This window comes from Somniosus microcephalus, chromosome 4, assembly GCF_052327205.1.
Source record: "Somniosus microcephalus isolate GS21.2 chromosome 4, FLI_Smic_1.0, whole genome shotgun sequence".
NCBI lineage: Eukaryota > Metazoa > Chordata > Chondrichthyes > Squaliformes > Somniosidae > Somniosus > Somniosus microcephalus.
Genome location: NC_140990.1, coordinates 328646284 through 328669094, shown reverse-complemented (window position 1 = coordinate 328669094; position 22811 = coordinate 328646284).

The following is a 22811-nucleotide window of genomic DNA, read 5'->3' as shown; positions in this document are numbered from 1 at the left end:
TTCCATTGGGGAAGAAGCAAAAGCGCGGGAGGCGCCATTTTAAATCGCTCAAGATGCCGAAAAGTGGCAGTATCACTGCTTTCGACAACGAGGTAGAAGACTGGACCACATATGTAGAAAGAATCGAAGTGTACTGCAAGGCAAATGAGGTGGCCGATGGAAAGAGAGCGTCGGTATTATTAAATCTGATGGGTGCGAATACGTACGGCCTATTGCGGAATTTAATTACCCCAGCTAAACCAATGGAGAAAAGTTTTGAGGAGATTGTTCATATCTTACAGGAACACCTAAGCCCTACACCACTGCTGATAGCAGAAAGATTCAAGTTCCATAAAAGAAACCAGCACAAAGATGAGAGCAATGCTGACTATCTTACGGAACTACGCAAGTTATCGAAGCACTGCCAGTTCGGAGCAGGACTGGCAGACACCTTACGGGATAAGTTTGTCTGTGGGCTCCAGAGTGAAGGAACCCAGAAACGACTACTTTCAAAAAAGGACCTGACGCTAGAACAGGCTTTCAGCGTGGCAGTATCCTACGAAGCAGCAGCACGGGGAGCTGTGGAAATACAACAGAAACCACAAGAATACAGCACTAACGAAATGGCGTATGGAGCCGGAAAGTGCTATCGCTGCGGCAGAACAACCCATGAGCAGAAGGACTGCTGGTTTAAAGACAAAATATGCAGGCAATGCGGGAAGATGGGACATATAGCAAGAGTCTGCAGGTCGGGAAAGAAGACCAACACGACAAGAACTACTAAGGAACAGTACAGGAAAGTAAAGAAACTGACAGATAGTACTTCAGAAGATCAGGAGAGTGATAAGGACTCCGGGAGCAGGCGACTAAGTTGTTTAAAGTTACACAACGTGATCGCAAAAGAAGATCACCGAACCATTTGGGTCACCCTCATGATAGCAGGGTCCCCAGTGAAGATGGAATTGGACACAGGATCAGCCCTAACTGTCATGAATCGATGAGACTATGAGCGGATATTCTCACACATACCCTTAAAGGACACGTCCATTGTATTGAAGACATACACGGGGCAAAATGTCTACCCCAGAGGAAAAATAAGGGTGCCAGTTGAATATAACGGAAAGGAAACACAGAAACTATACATGTATATACTACGAGATGGAGGACCACCATTATTGGGATGTGAATGGATCCGAAGACTACAATTGGATTGGCATTCCATTCTGGCACTAACTGTGACTGACAAAAAAGATGATGACGTCGCACCTGGACGTCTGTCACAAATTCTATCTGACGCAGAAGAGGTGTTCCAACAAGGACTTGGGACTCTAAAAGGAGTAAAGGCAACTATAAAGATTGAGGATAACGCTACCCCAAAATTTTTCAAGGCCAGACCGGTGCCATACGCGATACGCCCAGCTGTGGAAGCTGAACTGGAGAGTCTGGAGCACTCGGGGGTGCTGTCTAAGGTGGACTGGAGCGAGTGGGCCACACCCATCGTTCCTGTAATGAAGAAAGCATTGAGCAGCACGCCTGGGGAGCCAAGGAAGGTTCGCATCTGTGGGGACTTCAAGGTGACTGTGAACCCAGTCCTGCACACAGTACAGCCGCGGATAGAAGATATTTTCGCCTCACTATCTGGAGGGAAACGTTTTACGAAGATTGATCTGGCTCAAGCGTATCTACAAATGGAGGTGGAAGAAGCATCTAGGAAATACCTCACGATAAACACTCACAAAGGCCTTTACCAGTACAATCGACTGGTATTTGGGGTAGCATCGGCCCCGGCTATGTGGCAGAGGGCAATGGAACAAGTCCTGCAAGGGATCCTGGGGACCCAGTGTTATTTGGACGACATCCTGGTTACAGGCGAAAATGACAATGAACACCTTCCCAACCTGGAACAGGTGCTCACGAGATTGCAGGAATATGGGCTACGAGCCAACTGTCCCAAATGCGAGTTCTTCAGGAGACAAATCTCGTATTGTGGCCACATGATTGATGAGGAAGGGTTGCATAAGTCGCCGGGCAAGATTGAGGCTGTAGTCAAGGCTCCAGCACCAGAAAATGTGTCGCAACTGAGGTCGATCCTCGGGTTAGTGAACTACTACCATAAGATCTTGCCGAATTTACCTACAATTCTGCACCCACTGAACGCCCTCCTTCAAACAGGTGTAACATGGAAATGGAGTGATGAGTGTAAGCGTGCCTTTCAGGAATGTAAATGCCAAATCACTTCAAAAGAAGTATTGGCCCACTACAACCCAACACTACCGATTCGGTTGTCATGTGATGCATCACCTTACGGCATTGGAGCGGTGCTGTCACACAAATTCCATGACGGTTCAGAGAGGCCAATAGCCTTTGCATCGCACTCGCTAACCTCAGCCGAGCGTAACTACGCCCAGATTGACAGGGAGGCCCTCAGCCTGTTGTGGGGGGTGAAGAAGTTCAATCACTATCTGCACGGGCAGAAATTCACCCTACTGACTGATCATCAACCCCTGGTCTCAATTTTTAACCCAAAGAAGGGCGTTCCGGTAATGACGGCGCAACAGCTGCAAAGATGGTCACTTTTTCTAGGGGCACATCAGTATGACATAGAGTACAAAGGTACGAAACAACATGGAAACGCTGATGGGCTGTCGCGCCTACCGTTGCCTACGGTGGAAGAAGCACCTGCAGTGGATCCTGTGGAGATATTCCATGCGACCATAGTCGAATGTTTGCCTGTTACAAATGCAAGTATTGAGAAGGAAACCCGAAATGACCCGACACTCTCTCGGGTCTATGATTTGACGGTGAAAGGATGGCCAGCATATGGCGACTCACTGTTGCCAGCATTCTCGCCAAGGAGGGAACAGCTGTCAGTGTGCCGGGGAACCTTGATGTGTGGATCCCGAGTGGTAATTCCACCCAAGTTGAGAGATAGAGTACTCAATGAGCTTCACAAGGGTCATCTGGGAGGGGTAAAAATGAAGAGCCTAGCCAGGGCGTTTGTGTGGTGGTCGGGAATCGATAAAGAAATCGAGGATATGACCAAGAGATGCACAGGATGCCAGAAGGTCCAAAACGCTCCACCACAGGCCCCGCTACATCCATGGGAGTGGCCCTCATCTCCATGGCAACGGGTACACATTGATTTCGCTGGTCCATTTATGGACTCAATGTTTCTAATCGCTGTGGACGCCCATTCGGAATGGCCAGAGGTCATTAAAATGTCCTCCACCACCACAGAGAAAACTATTGCAGTCCTAAGGACCATCTTCACCAGGAATGGGTTGCCAGAACAGATCTGTTCCGACAATGGCCCACAGTTTGTGTCTGAGGATTTCCGGAGGTTCCTGAAGAATAATGGGGTGAAACACTACACATCTGCCCCATGTCATCCAGCCACAAATGGATTGGCTGAGAGGTTTGTTCAGACCTTTAAAAAGGCCATAAAGGCAATGTATAATGATGACATACCACTGCAACACAAGGTGGGTAACTTCCTGTATGCTTACCGGAATGCGACACATGCGGTAACCAACCAAACTCCAGCCGTACTGTTTTTCAACCGGAGACTAAGATGTCGCTTGGATTTGCTCAAACCAAACATTAGACGAGATGTTGAGGATAAGCAGTTCCAGCACATAAATGAGAAGCCAACCAGGAGCTTCAAGATAGGGCAACCAGACTTGGCCCGCGACTACCGAACAGAAAAATGGCAGCCAGGCACGATATGCACACAGCAGGGGCCACTAATGTACACAGTGGACATTGGAGAGAGCATCGTGAGATGCCATGCTGACCAGATTCTAGAGTCACAGGAACAAGCCAAACCCGTACCACAAGCATGTGCTCCTGGTAATGAGCCCGAAGTACAGATTGTGTCTACCTCAGAAGCAGGGGTGTTGGAAGCTGACGAACCAACCAATGACAATGAGCCAGACTTGACTCCACCGCCAGAACAGGATACTCGAGAAAGGCGCTATCCAGTCCGGATCAGGAAGCCTCCTCAAAGACTGAACTTATAAATGACTGTTTCAGTTGATGTATATAGTACCGAGAAAATTGTAATTGTAATTAGTTATTATTTAGTTGTTAAATGAATGTTATGAACTGTTTATCTAAAAGGGGAGGAATTGTTGTGTATGTACCTTTAAGGGAATAACTGGTCTTAGACTGCAGTACCGGCAGTGACCACCCCTGTATAAAAGGCCCTAGCAGGCTTCTGTAGTTTCAGTTTCAAGCTGCCTCTTGTTCAGTAAAGTACCTGTTAAACTGTTCTCCCAAAGCCGCGTATTATTGAGGCGCAGACTTTACAGAATTCTCTACCTCAGAGGGCTGTGGAGGCTCAGTCATTGAGTATATTCAAGACAAAGTTCGATAGATTTTTGAATATGAAGGGAATCACGGGATATGGGGATATTGCAGGAAAGTGGCGTTGAGGTAGAAGATCAGCCATGATCTTATTGGATGGCGGAGCAGGCTCGAAGGGCCAAATGGCCGACTCCTGCTCCTATTTCTTATGTTCTTTTGTAATGTTGGGAAACTCGGCAGCCAATTTGTGCACAGTAAGGTCCCACAAATAGCAATCAGATAATGACCAGATAATCTGTTCAATAGTGCTGTTGGTTGATGGATACATATTGGTCAGGACACGAGGGAGAACTCCCCTGCTCTTCTTCAAATAATGGCATGGGATCTTTTACATTCACCTGGGAGGGCAGACGGAGCCACAGTTTAACGTTTCATCTGGAATGGGGCTTGAACCCGCAACCTTCTGACCAGAGGAAACAGTTCTACAGAGGTGCTACAAGGCTGACACTCTGTAAATAATTGATATTTCTCTAACCTTAATGCCTTGAAACACAATGGTTTCACCTGTCTGTGAACCTACAGTTGGCATTCAGGCAATTCTTCCCAACCTCTTGATTTGGACCCAGATTCAAATTCAAGCTGCGATTGGTCAGCTCATGTTGAACCAACCCAAGAATCTGAATTAACACCATTTTTTCAATGCTAATTTGTACAATTTAGCCACCTTAAACATTCACTCCCTCCACCACCGGCGCACCATTGCTGTAATGTGTACAATCTACAAGATGCACTGCAGCAACTCGCCAAGGCTTCTTTGGCAGCACTTCCCAAACCTGTGACCTCTACCACCTAGAGAAGGTCAAGGGCAGCAGATGCTTGGGAACACCACCATCTGCAAATTCACCTCCAAGTCACACACCATCCTGATTTGGAAATATATCGGCCGTTCCTTCATCGTCGCTGGGTCAAAATCCTGGAACTCCCTCCCTAACAGCACTTTGGGAGTGCCTTCACCACACGGACTGCAGCGGTTCAAGAAGGCGGCTCACCACCACCTTCTCAAGGGCAATTAGGAATGGGCAATAAAAGCAATGCCACATCCCATGAATGAATAAATTACAAATTAAAATTACAATACAACCAACTTATTAGGACTGTACAAGACCTCAGTTCTATTTTTTGCCAATTTTTTACCCTTTTCTTTTTCTTTTGAAGCCACTGATACTTGCTGGTCCCTGGCCATAGTGTGAGGCTGAACCAGATGGTTTGCAACCTCACGGCCTATTGTACTTCTCTCTCCGCCTTTTAGATGCTCATTAAAACCTAACTCTTTGACCAAGCTTTTGGTCACCTGTTGGTGTCAAATTTTGTTTGATAACGCTCCTGTGAAGCGCCTTGGGATGTTTACGATGTTAAAGGTGCTATATAAATGCAAGTTGTTGTTGTGTACAGTTCTACAGGCGCCAGCAGTTTTCCAGTGCATCATGATGTGGGCATTCTTCACGTGTAAGCTCAGAGAATGAGAATCTCGGCCAATCCCAATTCTGTCATCACCCATATTCACGCTTTGCATATTTACTAGCATGGGTTACTGGATAGCATTCAGAGACCTGGCTGATTTTCTTTGCCTAACTAGACTGGGGGAACTGAGAAGAACTGTATCTTCCTGGCTGAGATCAGCACATTCAAAACAATCTGGGAATTGAATCTTGCATCTTCTGCACTGTACGTCTTAGTACGTAACATACCATGCGGGCTCTCCTTTTACAAGTCATTTGTTGCAACTTGGAATGCATCTAAGCTTTGCTGCAAATTGTTCATGATGCACAGTTGAAGCTGTTCAATTCACTGCATGTACAGGTAGTGTATCCACTTTAAAATGATGGGATGTCAATGGTATTAAATCTCACAAATACTCCCACACTCCAGCTCAAATCAGCTATTGAAACAGCCCTCATTTAGTCACACCAGTCGACCAGAAAATATGCAGGAGCCTCAGCTCTGGTTTAGTGCATTTTTCTCAGGCTTGTTCTAGTCCTTCAGTTCAAAATTGTAGCAAAGCACAGCGATATTGTGCTGAGAAATTCTTACATCATTTAGTCTCATATTATAAAATAAGAGGAACAGAGGAAAAATCTTGAAAGAGGTGCTCCACTTTTTCCGAATAAAATGTAGTGGGCTGGTTGCTGTTTGAATGATTGAACAGGCTGGGGCTCTTTTCTCTAGAAAAGGGAAAGCTGAGGGGTGGCCTGATAGAGGACTTTAAGATATGAAAGTGTTTGACAGAGTAGAAGATGTTTCCACTTGTGGGGGGAGACCAAAACTAGGGGCCATCAATATAAGATAGTCATTAATAAATCCAATAGGGAATTCAGAAGGAACTTCTTTACCCAGTGAGTGGTTAGAATGTGGCACTCGCCACAACAGGGAGTAGCGAGCCTGCTCCGCCATTCAATAAGATCATGGCTGATCGTCGACCTCAACTCCACTTTCCCGCCCGATCTTCACATCCCTTGATTCCCCTAGAGTCCAAAAATCTATCTCTCTCAGCCTTGAATATACTCAAAGCCTCAGCATTCACAGCCCTCTGGGGCAGAGAATTCCAAATATTCACAACCCTCTGAGCGAAGAAATTCCTCCTCATCTCAGTCTTAAACCCCTTATCCTGAGACTATGCCCTCTAGTTCTAGACACTCCAGCCAGGGGAAACAACATCTCAGCATCTACCCTGTCAATCCCTTCCGAATCTTGTATGTTTCAATGCGATCACCTCTTATTCTATTAAACTCCAGAGAGTATCGGCCCATTCTACACAATCTCTCATCATAGGACAGCCCTCTCATCCCAGGAATCAATCGAGTGAACCTTCGTTGCACCGCCTCCAAGGCAAGTATATCCTTCCTTAGATAAGGAGACTAAAACTGTGCACAGTACTCCAGGTGTGGTCTCACCAAGGCCCTGTACAATTGTAGCAAGACTTCCTTACTCTTATACTCCAACCCCTTTGCAATAAAGGCCAACATGCCATTTGCCTTCCTTATTGCTTGCTGTACCTGCATGCTAGCTTTCTGTGTTTCTTGCACGAGGACACCCAAATCTCTGAACACCAACATTTGAAAGTTTCTCAACATTTAAAAAATATTCTGTTTTTCTATTCTTCCTACCAAAGTGAATAACTTCACTTTCCCTACATTATACTACATCTGCCACCTTACTGCCCACTCACTTAGTCTATCTATATCCCTTTGCAGACTCACTGGGCTGAATTTTATGAATGGAGACGTGTTGGAGGCGGGACTGCTGCTTGTCGGGTTTTAGTCCCACCTCCATCAGTTTCTGGCCAACCAGCGGGATTTTCCAACCAGTGGGCTCAGCAGGTCAATTAGGGGGAAGTCAGTGACAGAGCACGTCAATGTATGATGTGTCATCTGTCAAGAATTTTTGAAAGAAGAAATGTCATCGTTTGTCAGCTCTGTGAAGCTGTCAAACACTGACATTCTATGTAGTTTGATGAGTCCTTGTGTTCAGGACTCATCAAAACTTTCTACTTTGCAGAAATCAGCTGGCTGTTGTATCGGAAGATGCAACAGCCAGTCTGTGATCTCTACAATGGAGATGTTGGGGACTCCGGCTCCATAGCGGCTGAAGGTTGTAGGTAATAACAAAGGTAAGTTAACATTTTCTAACACGTTACACTCACCTCACATACTTACCACTCCACACTTGCACCCATCAGTCACCTCTACATCGCACTTTCAGACCCCTCCGACCCCCGCAGACCTCCTACTCGCCTCCTACGCCCCAGCAGGGTTCCCCCAGGTTGGGAAGCCCGCACTTCAGGATGAAAAATGGGGATAATCCTATTTTCTGCCTGTTAACTACCTGTTAACAGGCAGTTAATAGGCTTTAATCCCTTCCCACCTCCAAGGAGATGGGACCCGGGGCGGGACAGCTTCCTGCCTCCTGGCAAGAGGGCACAGAGGCGGGTTGGGGGCGGGTTTGCCACCCGCCCCCATATTCTGCCACTTTCCCGGCAGTCCTGCCTCCATATCCGCCTCCTAGGGGCTGGTGAAATGCAGTCCAAATGTTCTCCTCACAGCTTACTGCCCCACCTAGCTTTGCATCATCAGCAAACTTGGATACATTACATTTGGTCCCTTCATCTAGGTCATTAACATAGATTGTAAATAGCTGAGGCCCCAACACTGATCCTTGCGGCACCCCACTAGTTACAGCCTGCCAACCTGAAAAAGATCCGTTTATGCCCACTCTCTGTTTTCTGTCCGTTAACCAATCCTCTATCCATGTTATTACATTACCCCCAATCCCATGAGCCCTAACCTTGTATAATAACCTTTTATATGGCACCTTATCGAATGCCTTTTGGAAATCCAAATATACTACATCCACTGGTTCCCCTTTATCTACCCTGCTAGTTACATCCTCAAAAAACTCTAATAAATTTGTCAAACATGATTTCCCTTTCATAAAACCATGTTATAATTTTCGAAGTGACTTGATACCACTTCCTTAACAATTAATTCCAGCATTTTCCCGACGACTGATGTCAGGCTAACTGGCCTGTAGTTCCCTCTTTTTTCCCGCCCTCCTTTCTTGAATAGCGGTGTTACATTTGCGACTTTCCAATCCGCTGGGACCATTCCAGAATCTAGGGAATTTTGGAAGTATAGAATTTTGAAAATAGTATAGATGCATTTATGGGGAAGCTAGATAAACACATGAGGAAGAAAGGAATAGGTTATGCTTATAGGGTTAGCTGAAGAGGGATGGGAAGAAGTACGTGTGGAAGGAAGTTCATGTGGAACATAAACACTAGACCAGTTGGGCCGAATGGCCTGTTTCTGTGCTCTACATTCTATGTAATTCTATGTAATTATAGTGTACATTCACCAGTCCTGTGCCCGCAGTGAGGAGCCTCATGTAAAGAGAGTGCAGGCTGGAGATCGGTCTGGCTCGCCCTTCAAACGTAGGTCCCCACTGGGAGAACAGAGTCGGTGGATTGTCCTTATGTTTCCATTTTGAAGGTCTAAGGAGTAATTTTCTGAGTGCATGTGGTTGACTGGGAAACTTGCCTGTGGCTGGTGCTTATTGGGTGCTTGGCCATGATATTTCGACTTGCGCAGGTGTTGGGTTAGGAACCCCACCATAAGCACAAAACTTAGTTCATAATTCGACTTGAAGTAGAAAAGTTGAGGTAAAGATAAACATTATCTCCTCAGGCTGCCCCAGTGGCACTGAGCTCTGCACACCAGGAAGGCCGCAAGTTGTACTTTGGTCTGCGCGGAGCTGGCTGATCTCAGCTGGGGTGGCAATTGGAACTCAATGCCCCTTGGGGGAAGGAGTTCCCAGCCAGAGATTCCACTCCTGATCTATTATTCCGTGACCTTTGCCGGAAGATGTTGGTTGAGGACAGGAGCAGGTTCAACATGTCGTGCCTCCCATGATGGAACAGCCTACCAACATCCAGTAGCCTGGCTCAAAATGAAAGAACGGGCAAGGTACCAGAGTGCTGCTATCCTGCAACCATACACCAGCAATTGTCAGCATCCTCAGGAGAAGAGGGGTGAAAAATTGGTGAGGAACAGCCCCATAAAACTTTAGGAAGAACTTAACTGTCCAATTGACCTTTTCTTACCATAAAGGCAGTCATTTCAGAGCTTTCCTTCCACAAGGAAGACATAAACCAGGTGGTTACTAAAGATACATCTTCAAGTTAGATTGAGCATACAGCACAGAAACAGGCCATTCGGCCCCACTGGTCTGTGCCGGTGTTTATGCTCCACACGAGGCTCCTCCCACCTCTACTTCATCTAACCCCATCAGCATATCCTTCTATTCCTATGCTGTGAAAAGCAGAACGGCATCTTGCATTAAACAACAGTATACACTTACAGGCTCTTCTGTCGCACTTGACAATACCAGAGAGACCCCATAGTCGTCAGATGGACAGAAACCTTTAAGAAACAAAACCAAAATCCTCAGGCACGCTCTCCGCTTCACATTTGGCAAACATTTCTCCACAGAATTCAGTTAGACAAGAGTCAGAAATGGTATGACAGGATTTTGACAGACTTAAGTTTAATCGAGTCCCTTTCAAAATGCGGACGGCTAGTAGGGGCAATAACTTTGACAATGAAATGATGAATAAAGATATTAAAGTTGCGACATCCTACAATTTGCTTCTGCAGGAGGAATATGGTCTGACTTAATTTGCCCAAATTGAAAGCACTCCTGTAGGTGAAGAAATTTGTGGAACATACTGCAACCATTGTTTATATATCAGCGAAAAAATGTTTTATATACGCTGCAAAACAAATAAAAGCGAAGATTTTAGATGTTCTGACAGTGTCTGGAAGTTGTTATTGAATCACATTGTTAAAAAATACATAATTACTGAATCGATAGAGCGAATGAAACCTTTAAATGCATATATTTGAAATGAAGATTCCAAATTAAATGTTCCTGAAATGACAATGATTTATCCGGAATGTCTTTGCCACATGAATACTATTGATCAGTATTACAGAAAGATGTCGCTATTTTTTTCCTCCTCAAATGCCAGTCACCTCCTGGACGTGCTTCATCATATTTGGGAAATTCTGCAACGTTGCTGAGCTCAAACATCTCGTGCAGGATTGATCAGACGTGTTATATAACGACATGTTGGCTGTAATAGAGAGAGAAATGCACATTACTTATGCATAAGTCAAGGTCTTGAGGAATAAGTGCAGCATTTCAGCCCTGGCAGATCAGGAAATCTTACAGGAAAAGTAAATCTACTGGTAATGGAAGATAATTGTAAAGCCTCAATGAGGACTCATTAGTATTTAGAAATATCTCCATTCTGAGTGAGAAGGTTATGACTTAAGCTTCAGTCAGTTGTGCAACACATATATTCAATGTGGAGCAATGAAATTATTTAATCTTAATATATTTTCAGAATTTTGCCTTTTGATGCTGAGCTTTCAGCAATTTAGAAATGGCTTCAGTCAAGCTCTCCTAATGGGTTACTGGATAATTCCACTACCCAATATGGTACTGAACCGTACAGACCAGGAGAGTCCCAGGTTTGAGGATTTGAGTATAAGAGTAAAAACGTCTTAGTGCAATTATATAGGGCCCTGGTGAGACCACACCTGGAGTATTGTGTACAGTTTTGGTCTCCTTACCAAAGGAAGGATATACTTGCCATAGAGGGAGTGCAACGAAGGTTCACCAGACTGGTTCCTGGGATGGGGGGATTGTCCTATGAGGAGAGATTGAGTAGACTAGGCCTATATTCTCTAGAGTTTAGAAGAATGAGAGGTGATCTTATTGAAACATACAAAATTCTTACAGGGCTTGACAGGGTAGATGCAGGGAGGACATTTCTCCTGGCTGGGGAGTCTAGAACCAGAGGTCACAGTCTCAGAATAAGGAGTCGGCCATTTAGGACTGAGATGAGGAGAAATTTCTTCACTCAGAGGGTGGTGAATCTTTGGAATTCTCTACACCAGAGGGCTGTGGAGGCTCAGTCGTTGAGTATATTCAAGATAAGAGCAGGAGTAGGCCATTCAGTCCTTCATGCCTGCTAAGCCATTCAATAAGATCATGGCTGATCTTCTAACTCAACTCCACTTTCCCGCTTTATCCCCATATCCCTTGATTCCATTAGTATCCAAAACTCTTTCCATCTCTGTCTATGTTGAATATCTTCTTCTTCTTAGGCAGTCCCTCGGAACCGAGGATGACTTGCTTCCACGTTAAAAATGAATTCTCAGGTGACTGATGAGTCCAATGCGGGACCTACAGTCTCTGTCACAGGTGGGGCAGATGGTGGTTGAAGGGGTGGGTGGGTGGGGTGCTTGGGTTGACGTGCTCTCCTTGCGCTGTTTGCGCGTGGCTTCCGCTTGCTCCCGGCGAAGTGACTCAAGGTGTTCGGCGCCTTCCCGAATGCTTCTCCTTCAGTTTGTGCGGTCTTGGGCCAGGGATTCCCAGGTGTCGATGGGGATGTTGCACTTTTTCAAGGAGGCTTTGAGGGTGTCCTTGAAGCATTTCCTCTGCCCACCTAGGGCTCTCTTGCCGTATCGGAGCTCCGAATAGAGCACTTGTTTTGGGAGTCTCGTATTGGGCATACGGACGATGTGACCCTTCAATCGGAACTGATCGCACGTGGTCAAAGCTTCGATGCTGGAGATGTTGACCTGAGTGAGAACACTGACGTTGGTGCACCTATAATCAATGACTGACCATCCATAGCTCTTTGGGATAGAGAATTACAAAGATTCACAGTGAAGATGTTTCTCCTCATCTCAGTCCTAAGTTGCCTTATTTTGAGACTGTGACCGCTGGTTCTAGACTCCCCAGCCAGGGGAAACATCCTCCTAGCATCTACCCTGTCAAGCCCTGTAAGAATTTTATATGTTCTAATGAGATCAATAAGGTACAGTTGAATTTGGAACTGATAGCTGAAGTGAATATTAACCAGGGTTCTGGATACTGATTGCTATCTAGTGATGTCTGCATATATGTGCAGATGATGGACACTGTGAGGATTGGGTCTACCCTGTTGTTACCCACAGTTCAATACCCTGCTCTCACTCACTGCAGATGTAAAGAATAGCCACCGAGGGAGAACTTTGTATTAGCACCTTCAAAAGGAAGTGTGCAAAAAGGATTTCCTTGGAGCTTCTCCCATTCCACTGCCGTAACTTTGCTGGAGGTGCGGCGGCAACACAGCTTACGCAGGTAAACAGATTTCCGCCGCACCTCGCCGAAATTACAGTGGCAGAGCAGGAGAAGCTCCGAGACAATACACCTCCATACTGTCGGACACTTACTGAGGATTAAGTGCTGTAATAGGTTGGTAACGCAACACAATGTGCAATTGTAAAATAATTTTCCTAATAATAAAATTAATTGAACCATTGAAAATATTACACAAAATGGAAATCTGAATCATACCAAAACAATTGTACGAATCCCATTGCAAGAAGGCACTGCTCGGTTAGCCAGCCGGCATAGAGTGTGCATGTGAGGAGCTGGAATTTGGGCAGCGATCCTTTCTATTGAGTATTTGCTGGATTAGCGCAGCCCGTGATGTTCTGGGTGGCAATTTAAGCCGGCCCAAAGTGCTCTCAAACCAAACTTAGAAGAGCTTAATTTAAATAGTAAAATGCATGTAAAAACCCGTTCTTGCTTCCAAGCACAATACCCCACCCGTTTTGGATAGGATTGCATTACTCACTCCGCTCATTTCTCTGAATTGAGTGATAAACAAAAGAGATCTGAAAAGAGCAGAGACTTGTTTTCAAAGTATTTTTCTTTTCTTTTTTTCTAGCAGCTTCTACGTTTTGTTTTATTGCTGTGAGGGCTGGTCATGGGCCAACGGTAACTGTACAGCAGGTTAGGTGCTAACACAATAGCAAAATACTGCGGATACTGGAAATCTGAAATAACAACAGAAAATGCTGGAAACACTCAGCAGGCCAGGCAGCATCCGTGGAGAGAGAAACAGAGTTAACGTTTCAGGTCTGGGACCCTTCATCAGAACTGGAAAAAGCTGGAGATGTAACAGATATTAAGCAGGTGCAGAGACGGGGGGTGGGTGAGGGGAGGAAGGAATTGAAGGAACATACTGTGCTTATGTAAGAGGCAGGAAAGATAAAATGTTGCAAATGGGAATGGCAAAATAATACAGCATGAAAAATGGGGGCAGGGGTTATTGTCTGAAATTGTTGAACTCGATGTTGAGTCCGGTAGGCTGCAAAGTGCCCAATCGAAAGATGAGGTGCTGTTCCTCGAGCTTACGTTAAGCTTCATTGGAACAATATAATAGCCCGAGGACAAAGTGATCAGAGTAGGAGCGAAGCGGAGAATTAAAGTGACAGGCGACCGGAAGCTCGGGGTCACCCTTACGGACTGAACGGAGGTGTTCCGCAAAGCGGTCGCCCAATCTGCGTTTGGTCTCCCCAATGTAGAGGAGACCGCATCGTGAGCAGCGAATACAGTATATTAAATTGCAAGAAGTACAAGTAAATCGCTGTTTCACCTGGAAGGGGTGTTTGGGGCCCTGGGCAGTGGGAAGGGAGGAGGTAAAAGGGCAGGTGTTGCATCTCCTGCGCTTGCACGGGAAGGTGCCGGGTGAAGGAGAAGGGCTGTTAGGGGTGATTGAGGAGTGGACCAGGGTGTCGCGGAGTGAGCGGTCCCTTGGGAATGCTGAAAGGGGAGGTGAGGGGAGGCTTGGGCCTAGTATCTGGTACTGTTGTGTAGCAAGAAAGAACTGACATTTATATTGCGAATTTCACATATACAGAACGTCCCAAAGCACATTCGAGCCTGTGAATTACTTTTGAAGTGCAGTCACTGTATTTTGTAGGCAAACGCGGCAGCCAATTTGGGCGCAAAAATGTCCCGCAGACTGCAGTGAGATGAACGACTGATGAGATAATCTGTTCATCGATGGTGTCGGTTTACAAGGAGACCAGGAGAACTCCCTGCTCTTCTTCGAATAGTGCCATGAGATCTTTTCGGTCAAACCTGAGCAGGCAGGTGGAGCCTCGGTTTAAAGTCTCAATCAAAAAACAGCACCTTCGACAATGCAGCACTCCCTCAGTACTTCACCATAGTGTTAACTCAGATGATGTCCTCAAGCCCTGGAGTGGGAACTTCTGAGGCAGAGGCAGAAGTGCCGTTGTGTAGCCATACCTTGAACGCTTTACTTAAGGTATGCCTCCTTCTTATGTAGCTGTTCCCCGGTGCCGTGAATAGTTTAACTCTGGCTTACAGCACCTGTCAGGCAACCTAGTACACTGTATTCGCTGTTCACGATGTGGTCTCCTCTATGTTGGGGAGACCAAACGCAGATTGGGTGACCGCTTTGCAGAACACCTCCGTTCAGTCCTTAAGCATGACCCCGAGCTTCCGGTCGCCTTTCACTTTAATTCTCCACTTCACTCCCACTCTAATCTCTCCATCCTCGGCCTCTTACACTGTTCCAATAAAGCTCAACATAAGCTCAAGGAACAGCATCTCATCTTTCAATTAGGCACTTTGCAGCCTTCTGGACTCAACATTGAGTCTAACAGTTGCAGACTATAACCTCGGCCCATGTTTTCTTTTTCCTCTCACATGGCAGCTGTTGGTGATTCTGCCATTCCCATTTACACCTCATCTAGAGTCAGCTTTTGTTTCTTAACTTGTCCAATTACCATCTCCTTTTGCCTTGCACCATCATCCCTTTTGCCTTTAAGGCCGGAATTTTGTCGGTGCTCAGGGGGAGGGACCGCTGGCAAAATCACAAAGAACCCAACTCCAATCAATCTTTCCAAGTGTTGGGTCCCCAATTTGCATGTGGACCCGCCACCTAGCGGTGGGAAGAGGGTTATAGCCACTTAACTGCTTGTTAACAAGCTTTATCCAATTTTGACACATCTACTACAGGCTTCCCGATGTCCGGACACCACGCCAGGTATGTGTGGCGTGTTGTGAGTCTGCTGTAATGTTTATGCATTGATGACAGCTGCAGAAGTGGTGTGAAGGATCCAATGGTACACTGGTGAGTTTCAGAGGTAAGAAAATGTTGGGAAATTCATTTTTAATGCATTTACACTTTTCTGTAGGTAACAAGTTTTGGATTGTGTGTGTAGCCCCACCTCATTGGGAGAACCTCTCTCACCAGTGACCGATCACTTCTGTAACCTCACCTGCATCTGCCATCTGTTCTAGCCTAAGGAGGGAGTCACTGGAGAGCTTGGGTGCAAGAGTTCACCTTTGTACAGTGAGTGTCCGTGTTTGCAGCACCTCAATGCTGTCAAACACTGAGAAATCAGCTGTCAAAAAAAATTGTGCATGGCCCCTTTAAGAAAACCAGCAGATGACGCGTCATCAAATGATGTCATCTGACACCGGTTTTCTCTTAATTGGCTGGCATGCCTGCAGGGTGGGCAATTGATGCAAAATCACGTCTGTGGGCCGGATGTCTTTGGGGGCGGGACTGGAACCCGGAAGGCAGCTGACCCGCTCCCAAGCCGCATCGAACCAGAAAATCGTGGCCATTAGTTCTGTTTCTCTCTCCACGATGCTGCCTGACCTGCTGAGTGTTTCCAGCATTTTCTGTTCATGTTTCAGATTTCCAGCATCTGCAGTATTTCACTATTGTATGCCGTATTAATGTCTTCTGGGAGTGCCAAACTGGGTAATTCTCTTCTCATTCACTTTAGGCAGCAACACCTCCACTTCACCAGCTATCAAACAGGAGCTTTGGTTAATGCCATCAACTGCTCTGAGATGAGTCAGAGAGGTATAGTTTCATCTGACAGGTATGAGAGACAATCATTCCCAAGCTTTCAATTTTAATAAGAGTCATACATCAGATGCGATTGAAGGCAGCAGAAAGATCCAGAGCTAAAAAAGTTTCCCAGACTTTAATCAAACCAATCATGGAATGCAGCCAAGATCAAGAGGCCACAGCACATGGATCAATTGTCCTGGAAGTACAGTGAACAGTGAGGAGGATAGGGATAGACTTCAAGAAGACATAGACAGGCTGGTGGAATGGGCGGACACGTGGCAGATGAAATTTATTGCAGTAAAGTGCAAAGTGATACATTTTGGTAGGAACAACGAGGATGAAGGGATAATTACAAGTCCTAGCCCTTTTCGGGCTACGCCAGATCAGGCATATTCCCCAGACGTTCACCTTCAACTAAAGTTAAAGATAGCTGAATTCTATAAGACGCTTAATTGGGTCTAAAGGTTCAGACTATCTCTCCCTAAAGGAAAGGAACGTCGTGAAGATGTTACCATCCTCTGGATAGCACTTTTAATAAGTTTAACTAGACTATAACCTTCCGGATATTATGAGGGTCCGGAATACCCCCCCCCCCGAATTCTGCAACTCCTTAAAAGAGTGTACAGAAATTGAGTTTGCGAGGTTGATACAGAAATACTCTGTGAGACAATTCTAAAAATATATAGATTTATTTAAGAGCCGACACACTGTTAACAGCTGTTGATTCAATCGCAACTTTTACAGTTCAAAATACAATTAGCTTACACAATCTTATTCTCAGAGATCCTTATTCTCAAATCATAACTTCGTTACATTTCCACTCTTTTACTTATTCTTAATCTAGAATATTCACCAAATCATATACCTTGATTACCCGAGATTCAAAGTTAAAAACTTACAGAGCGTGCCTGTGAAGTTGAGAAACGCTTGCCCTTCCAGCAACTTCTGACTTTCTATTTGTAAAGGTCTATTTTTATATCCTTTTTGCAGTAGTAAATCCTTTAAAGTTTTCTGCTGATGTAAGCTAATTAGCTTTATTCAGTCTTTGTGTTGACTTCTTTCTATTCTTACTGCCATTTCAGCTGCCAACTCTCAGACTTCTGTCTCTACCTTTAGGTGTTCCAAAACTTATCATAAAAACAATATGACAGTAGTATTTATTTGATGTCATTCTTATTGAAGAACTTTCATTCAATTCTTAATATTGGATTAACTGTTTATCAGCAGATGTTGTGTCTCCATGGTGTTCCAAGTTCAATACAAAACCCATGTGATTGCATGGTGCATCTATTGAAGTCATACCTTCAAAGTGTTCTGTTGGCATCATATTTACTATATGTAAATCAAAACCACTTCAATCAGGGTGTTTACTTGTTTTCTAGCTATGTTAGTTGGTTATATTACAGTCTTATGTCTCCTGTCTTTCAAGTTTAACATAAAAACTATTTAACCAGCAGGTGTTTCTTTTACTTGATGTCATTTTTTCAAAGGCACATGGTTTTTTTTAATATTCTGTGTTCCTGTTCAACTGAGTGTTAGTTTTTAACACTTTACTTGGGTCATTCCATTGTGTTTCTCCCAAACTCCAGACCATCTGGAAGCACCAAACTGCTATTTCAATAGGGCCTTTTTATTAGCATTAACAATCAATTCCCATTTCAAAAGCCTGTGTGGTTTTTACAGCTTGTGTTATCAAACCATCCCATCTCAGAAGCTTGTTTTGACACAGCTTGTGTCACCGAGGCTTTAGATTTTTAAACCCAGTATATCATGTATTAATATTGTCAGAAATCTATTCATATGATGGTGTATCTCTTGGAATATGGATTATTCTGTCACAAGGAAAGGCAATATAAACTAAAGGCTACAATCCTAAAGCAGGTGCATGAACAGAGAGGCCTGGGGGTATATGTGCACAAATCGTTGAAGGTGGCAGGGCAGGTTAGAAAGTGGTTAAAAAAGCATACGGGATACTGGGCTTCATAAATAGAGGCAATGGGCTGGATTTTTTGAATGGAGGCGAGTTGGAGGCGGGACTCTGGCTCTACAGCGGCTGAAGGTTGTAGATAGAAACAAAGGTAAGTTAACATTTTCTAACACTTTACACTCACCTTACATACTTACCATTCCACACTTGCACCCATCACTCACCTCTACACCTTACTTCCAGGTGCCTCCGACCAGCGCAGACCTCCTCCACGTCTCCTCCAACCCGGCAGGATTCTCTGAGGTTGGGAAGCCTTCGCTTGTGAAGGTAAAATGGCACTAATCCTTTTTTCTGCCTGTTAACTACCTGTTAACAAGCAGTTAAAAGGATTAAATGCCTTTCCCGCCTCCAGGAGACGGGACCCAAAGCTGCACATCTTCCCGCCTCCTGGCAAAAGGGCACGGAGGTGGGATGAGGGCGGGTTTGCCATCCGCCCCCACTTTCTCTGATTTTACCGGCTGTCCCGTCTCCTTGCCCGCCTCCTCGGGGCTTGGAAAATCCAGCCCATAGAGTAGAAAAGCAAGGAAGTTATGCTAAACCTATATAAAACACTGGTTCGGCCTCAACTGGAGTATTGTGTCCAATTCTGGGCACCGCACTTTAGGAAGGATGTGAAGCCTTAGAGAGGGTGCAGAAAAGATTTATGAGAATGATTCCAGGGATGAGGGACTTCAGTTATGTGGATAGACTGGAGAAGCTGGGGTTGTTCTCCTTGGAGCAGAGAAGGTTGAGAGGAGATTTGATAGAGGTGTTCAAAATCATGAGGGGTCTAAACAGAGTAGATAGAGAGAAACTGGTCCCATTGGCGGAAGGGTAAAGGACCAGAAGACAGAGATTTAAGGTGATTGGCAAAAGAACGAAAGGCGACATGAGGAAAATCTTTTTTACACAGCGAGTGGTTATGATCTGGAATGCACTGCCTGAAAGGATGGTGGAGGCAGATTCAAGGTCGTGGCTTTCAAAAGGGAATTGGATAAGTACCTGAAGGAGAAAAATTGCAGGGCTACGGAGAAAGGGCGGGTGAGTGGTGACGTAATAAAACTCACTACGCACTTGGTTTGAGCATAAAGCAAGGCTTTAATCGACTTATTTCAGAACATTGAGGTCTAGTTGTACTTCACTAGTTCCTGTCTTACAAAATGTCCCAGGCAAGCTGGGGCCAATGCCTGAGCATTTATACTCCTTGGACGGCGCCACCAGCTGGCCGTCCAGTGTTATTTCATAAGTAGTTTCTCGATGATGAAATTTATGACAAGTGGGACTAGCTGAAGTGCTCTTGCAGAGAGCTGGCACAGGCTCAACAGGCCGAATGGCCTCCTTCTGTGCTATAACCATCCTATGATTCTATGATTCTATGTCAAATTAGGTGTTATGGAATATATTATATTCATCGTTTAAACATAATACTCTTCCATCCCACTTACATTGTGTTGGACTCCTCAATTTCCACTTGGAGATCATGGGGAAAGAAAGTGGCTAACCCCCCCAAAACGGGCGACTAACCCGCGCCCATTCATTGCGTTGCAGGCAGCACGTTTAATTGGTCCTGTCTGCTCTTTTAAATGATAGTTTCATGCAGCCAGCACTCCCTGTGCTGTTCAGTGGCTGAACGCATCAGCGGGGGACCCGATATCGCGAGGGGCTAGTGCTATTTAAAGGCAGCCTGCACCTCTCAAAGGGGAAGTGCATTGTGGCTCCAAGTGGTGGGGTTTATTCAAAAGTCAATCTGGGCCATGATATTTTGTGCAACATGCAGGAGAGCGAGCACCAAGGTTTTCAGAAAAAGGACTGGAGAACTTGATGAAAGAAGTGGAAGGAAGGAGAGGTGTCCTGTATCCGCAGGGCAGCAGGATGCCCTCCAGATATATGCTCAGGAGGTAGTGAGAACAAGTAGTGGCGGAGTTCAATGCCAGGACTGTTGCTCCAAGAACATGGATGCAGTACCGGAAGAAGTTTAATGATCTGACATGAGTTGTCAAGATGAATGAGTTCATCTTCAAATGGCATATCCTACCAACTGCACCACTAGCCTTATTGACTGCTCAATTCTCTACACACCCATCGCACACCTACCACCAATCTCTATCAATCAGTACTCAACCCTAAAATTCCTATGCTTTACCTCACCCTCACACACTAAGCACTGTTGCAAGCCATGCACCCACAACTCACAGCTCACACACATTGGCAGCTATTCAACCATGACAGCCACATTACCCAAACATATTGCAGGACACTCATTGACACACTTTGCTCTTTCTTGCAGGGGAAGGTGACGCAAAGGCATGCAGCAGGCAGCAGGCAGCAGCAAAGAACTGAAGGAAGACAAGCACACCTGCATGTTTTAACACCCATGGAAGAGACAGTGCTGGCCATAATGGGAAGGGTCATCACTGAGACCGTGGCCATTGGTGGGACTGGAGGGATCTGCATACCTAATCTTCCTTCTCTCATCCCATTTCTCCTCATCCCACAATCACATCTGACTCAGGAGCTGCAGTTGGTGTAAGCACACACTTCTTACTTTCTCCTCTCCCCTCATCACAACGCAAGGCAAGTCCCTTTTTCATTTCCGATACCCAAGAACTGTAACCTGCCCAGTCAGTGGAAGAAGTCAGGAATGTTTACTTCCAACTCCTGCCCATATTTAAGCCAGGCCTCCATTATAGCCACTATATCATAACCCCATGCGGCAACTTGTGCCTGCAGCTCATCAAACTTATTTGTAACACACCTCGCATTAACATACATGCATTCCATGCTGGTCTGCTTTGCTTTTTTCCTCCATCTAATTCCTGCTCTTTCTGCACTATTCTTTGTTCTGTTGCTGTTTGTCCCTCCTAATTTTCTACGCACCTTGTCTCTCCTCTCCACTGCTACGTCCTGGTTGCCCTACCCCCCTGGTGCAAATCAGTTTAAACCCTCCCCCCACAGCACTAGTTAACCTCCCCATGAGGACATTAGTCCCAGCCCTGTTCAGCATGGGTTAATATGCAACTGAAAGGTCCCAAATATAATGCTTGATATGCTGATCCTAAATGAGTAACTCCAGGTAGTTGTAGCTGTGCGCCAAGCCATTAGGTCAACTCGGGAGCAACAGTAGCACCTTGTAATTTGGCATTAATTGGCATTACGTCGGTAACCTCATTCAAGAAAGCCATGCGCTGGCGCCATGGGACTCGGACAAATGTTGGATTGGCACAGCTTGTTGATCTTCTGAGATTGATGGGGGAGGAGAGTACAGGGAGCTTTACTCTCCATCTCACGGTGCGACAGCTGATTTGAGAGTGCTGGATGGTGGCATTGGGTACCACTATAGAGTGTTTCATTTCCAGGCCTACTAAATCCTTACCTCCATGAGCACAAAATTCACAAGGAAAGTTTGGAATCAAGGAGCAGATATATCAGCATCGGCAGACTTCCTACTTTTCTTGGAACAGCCTGTCCCCTGACTGTAATTTGAGCACAGCAGTTTATTGTCAATACGTTTGCGCAGACTGATAGGGAGCCATTATTTTCCTTTTAACCGAATCCCTGCTGAGGTCTGCCTACGAACACAGCACAACTCAACATGAACTGCGTTTTAAAAAAACAGTTTCCCATCAGTCTAGAAATGTACCAGTGACACAGAAATCGATGCCAGCCAGTGGATGTGTGCTACTAATACCCGCTCCCAAGTCACTTCATTCAAACTGTCTGTAGCCTGAGCTCTACAGAGGACGCCCAGCTAAGATTTTATCTGAAAATGAAGCGTCAGTTAAATAAAGTAATGTGAAATACCCGAGGGAGCAAGTCATTTACTTTGACACTACTTACCCTTTAAAACTAACACCCCAGTGGCAATAGCATGTTTCTGCTTATCCTTTACCTGTTAATCAGCACCATTTAAGTGAATGTGTATCCTAAGTTAATAGGATTCTCTAGTACTGCCCATAAATACAGTAAAACATAGTGCCAGCATTGAAAAAATAGCCCACAGAGCAATACTTTTGAATACTTCTCCCTGTTTATCCGTAGCTTTACCTGTTAACAGCCGAGCCAACTTTACTGTGGTTAATTTATGTGTCATCCCTTTGAAGTTTGCCTTTCTTAAATTTAAAACCTGGGCTTGTGACTCGCCCTTCTCCCTCTCAAACTTACTATCATATTATTGTGGCCACTGTTCGCAAGATGTTCCCTTACCGTCAGATTGTTAATTAATCCTGGCGCGCTATTCCCCGCTAATTCTAGTACGATCTGCTCCCTTGT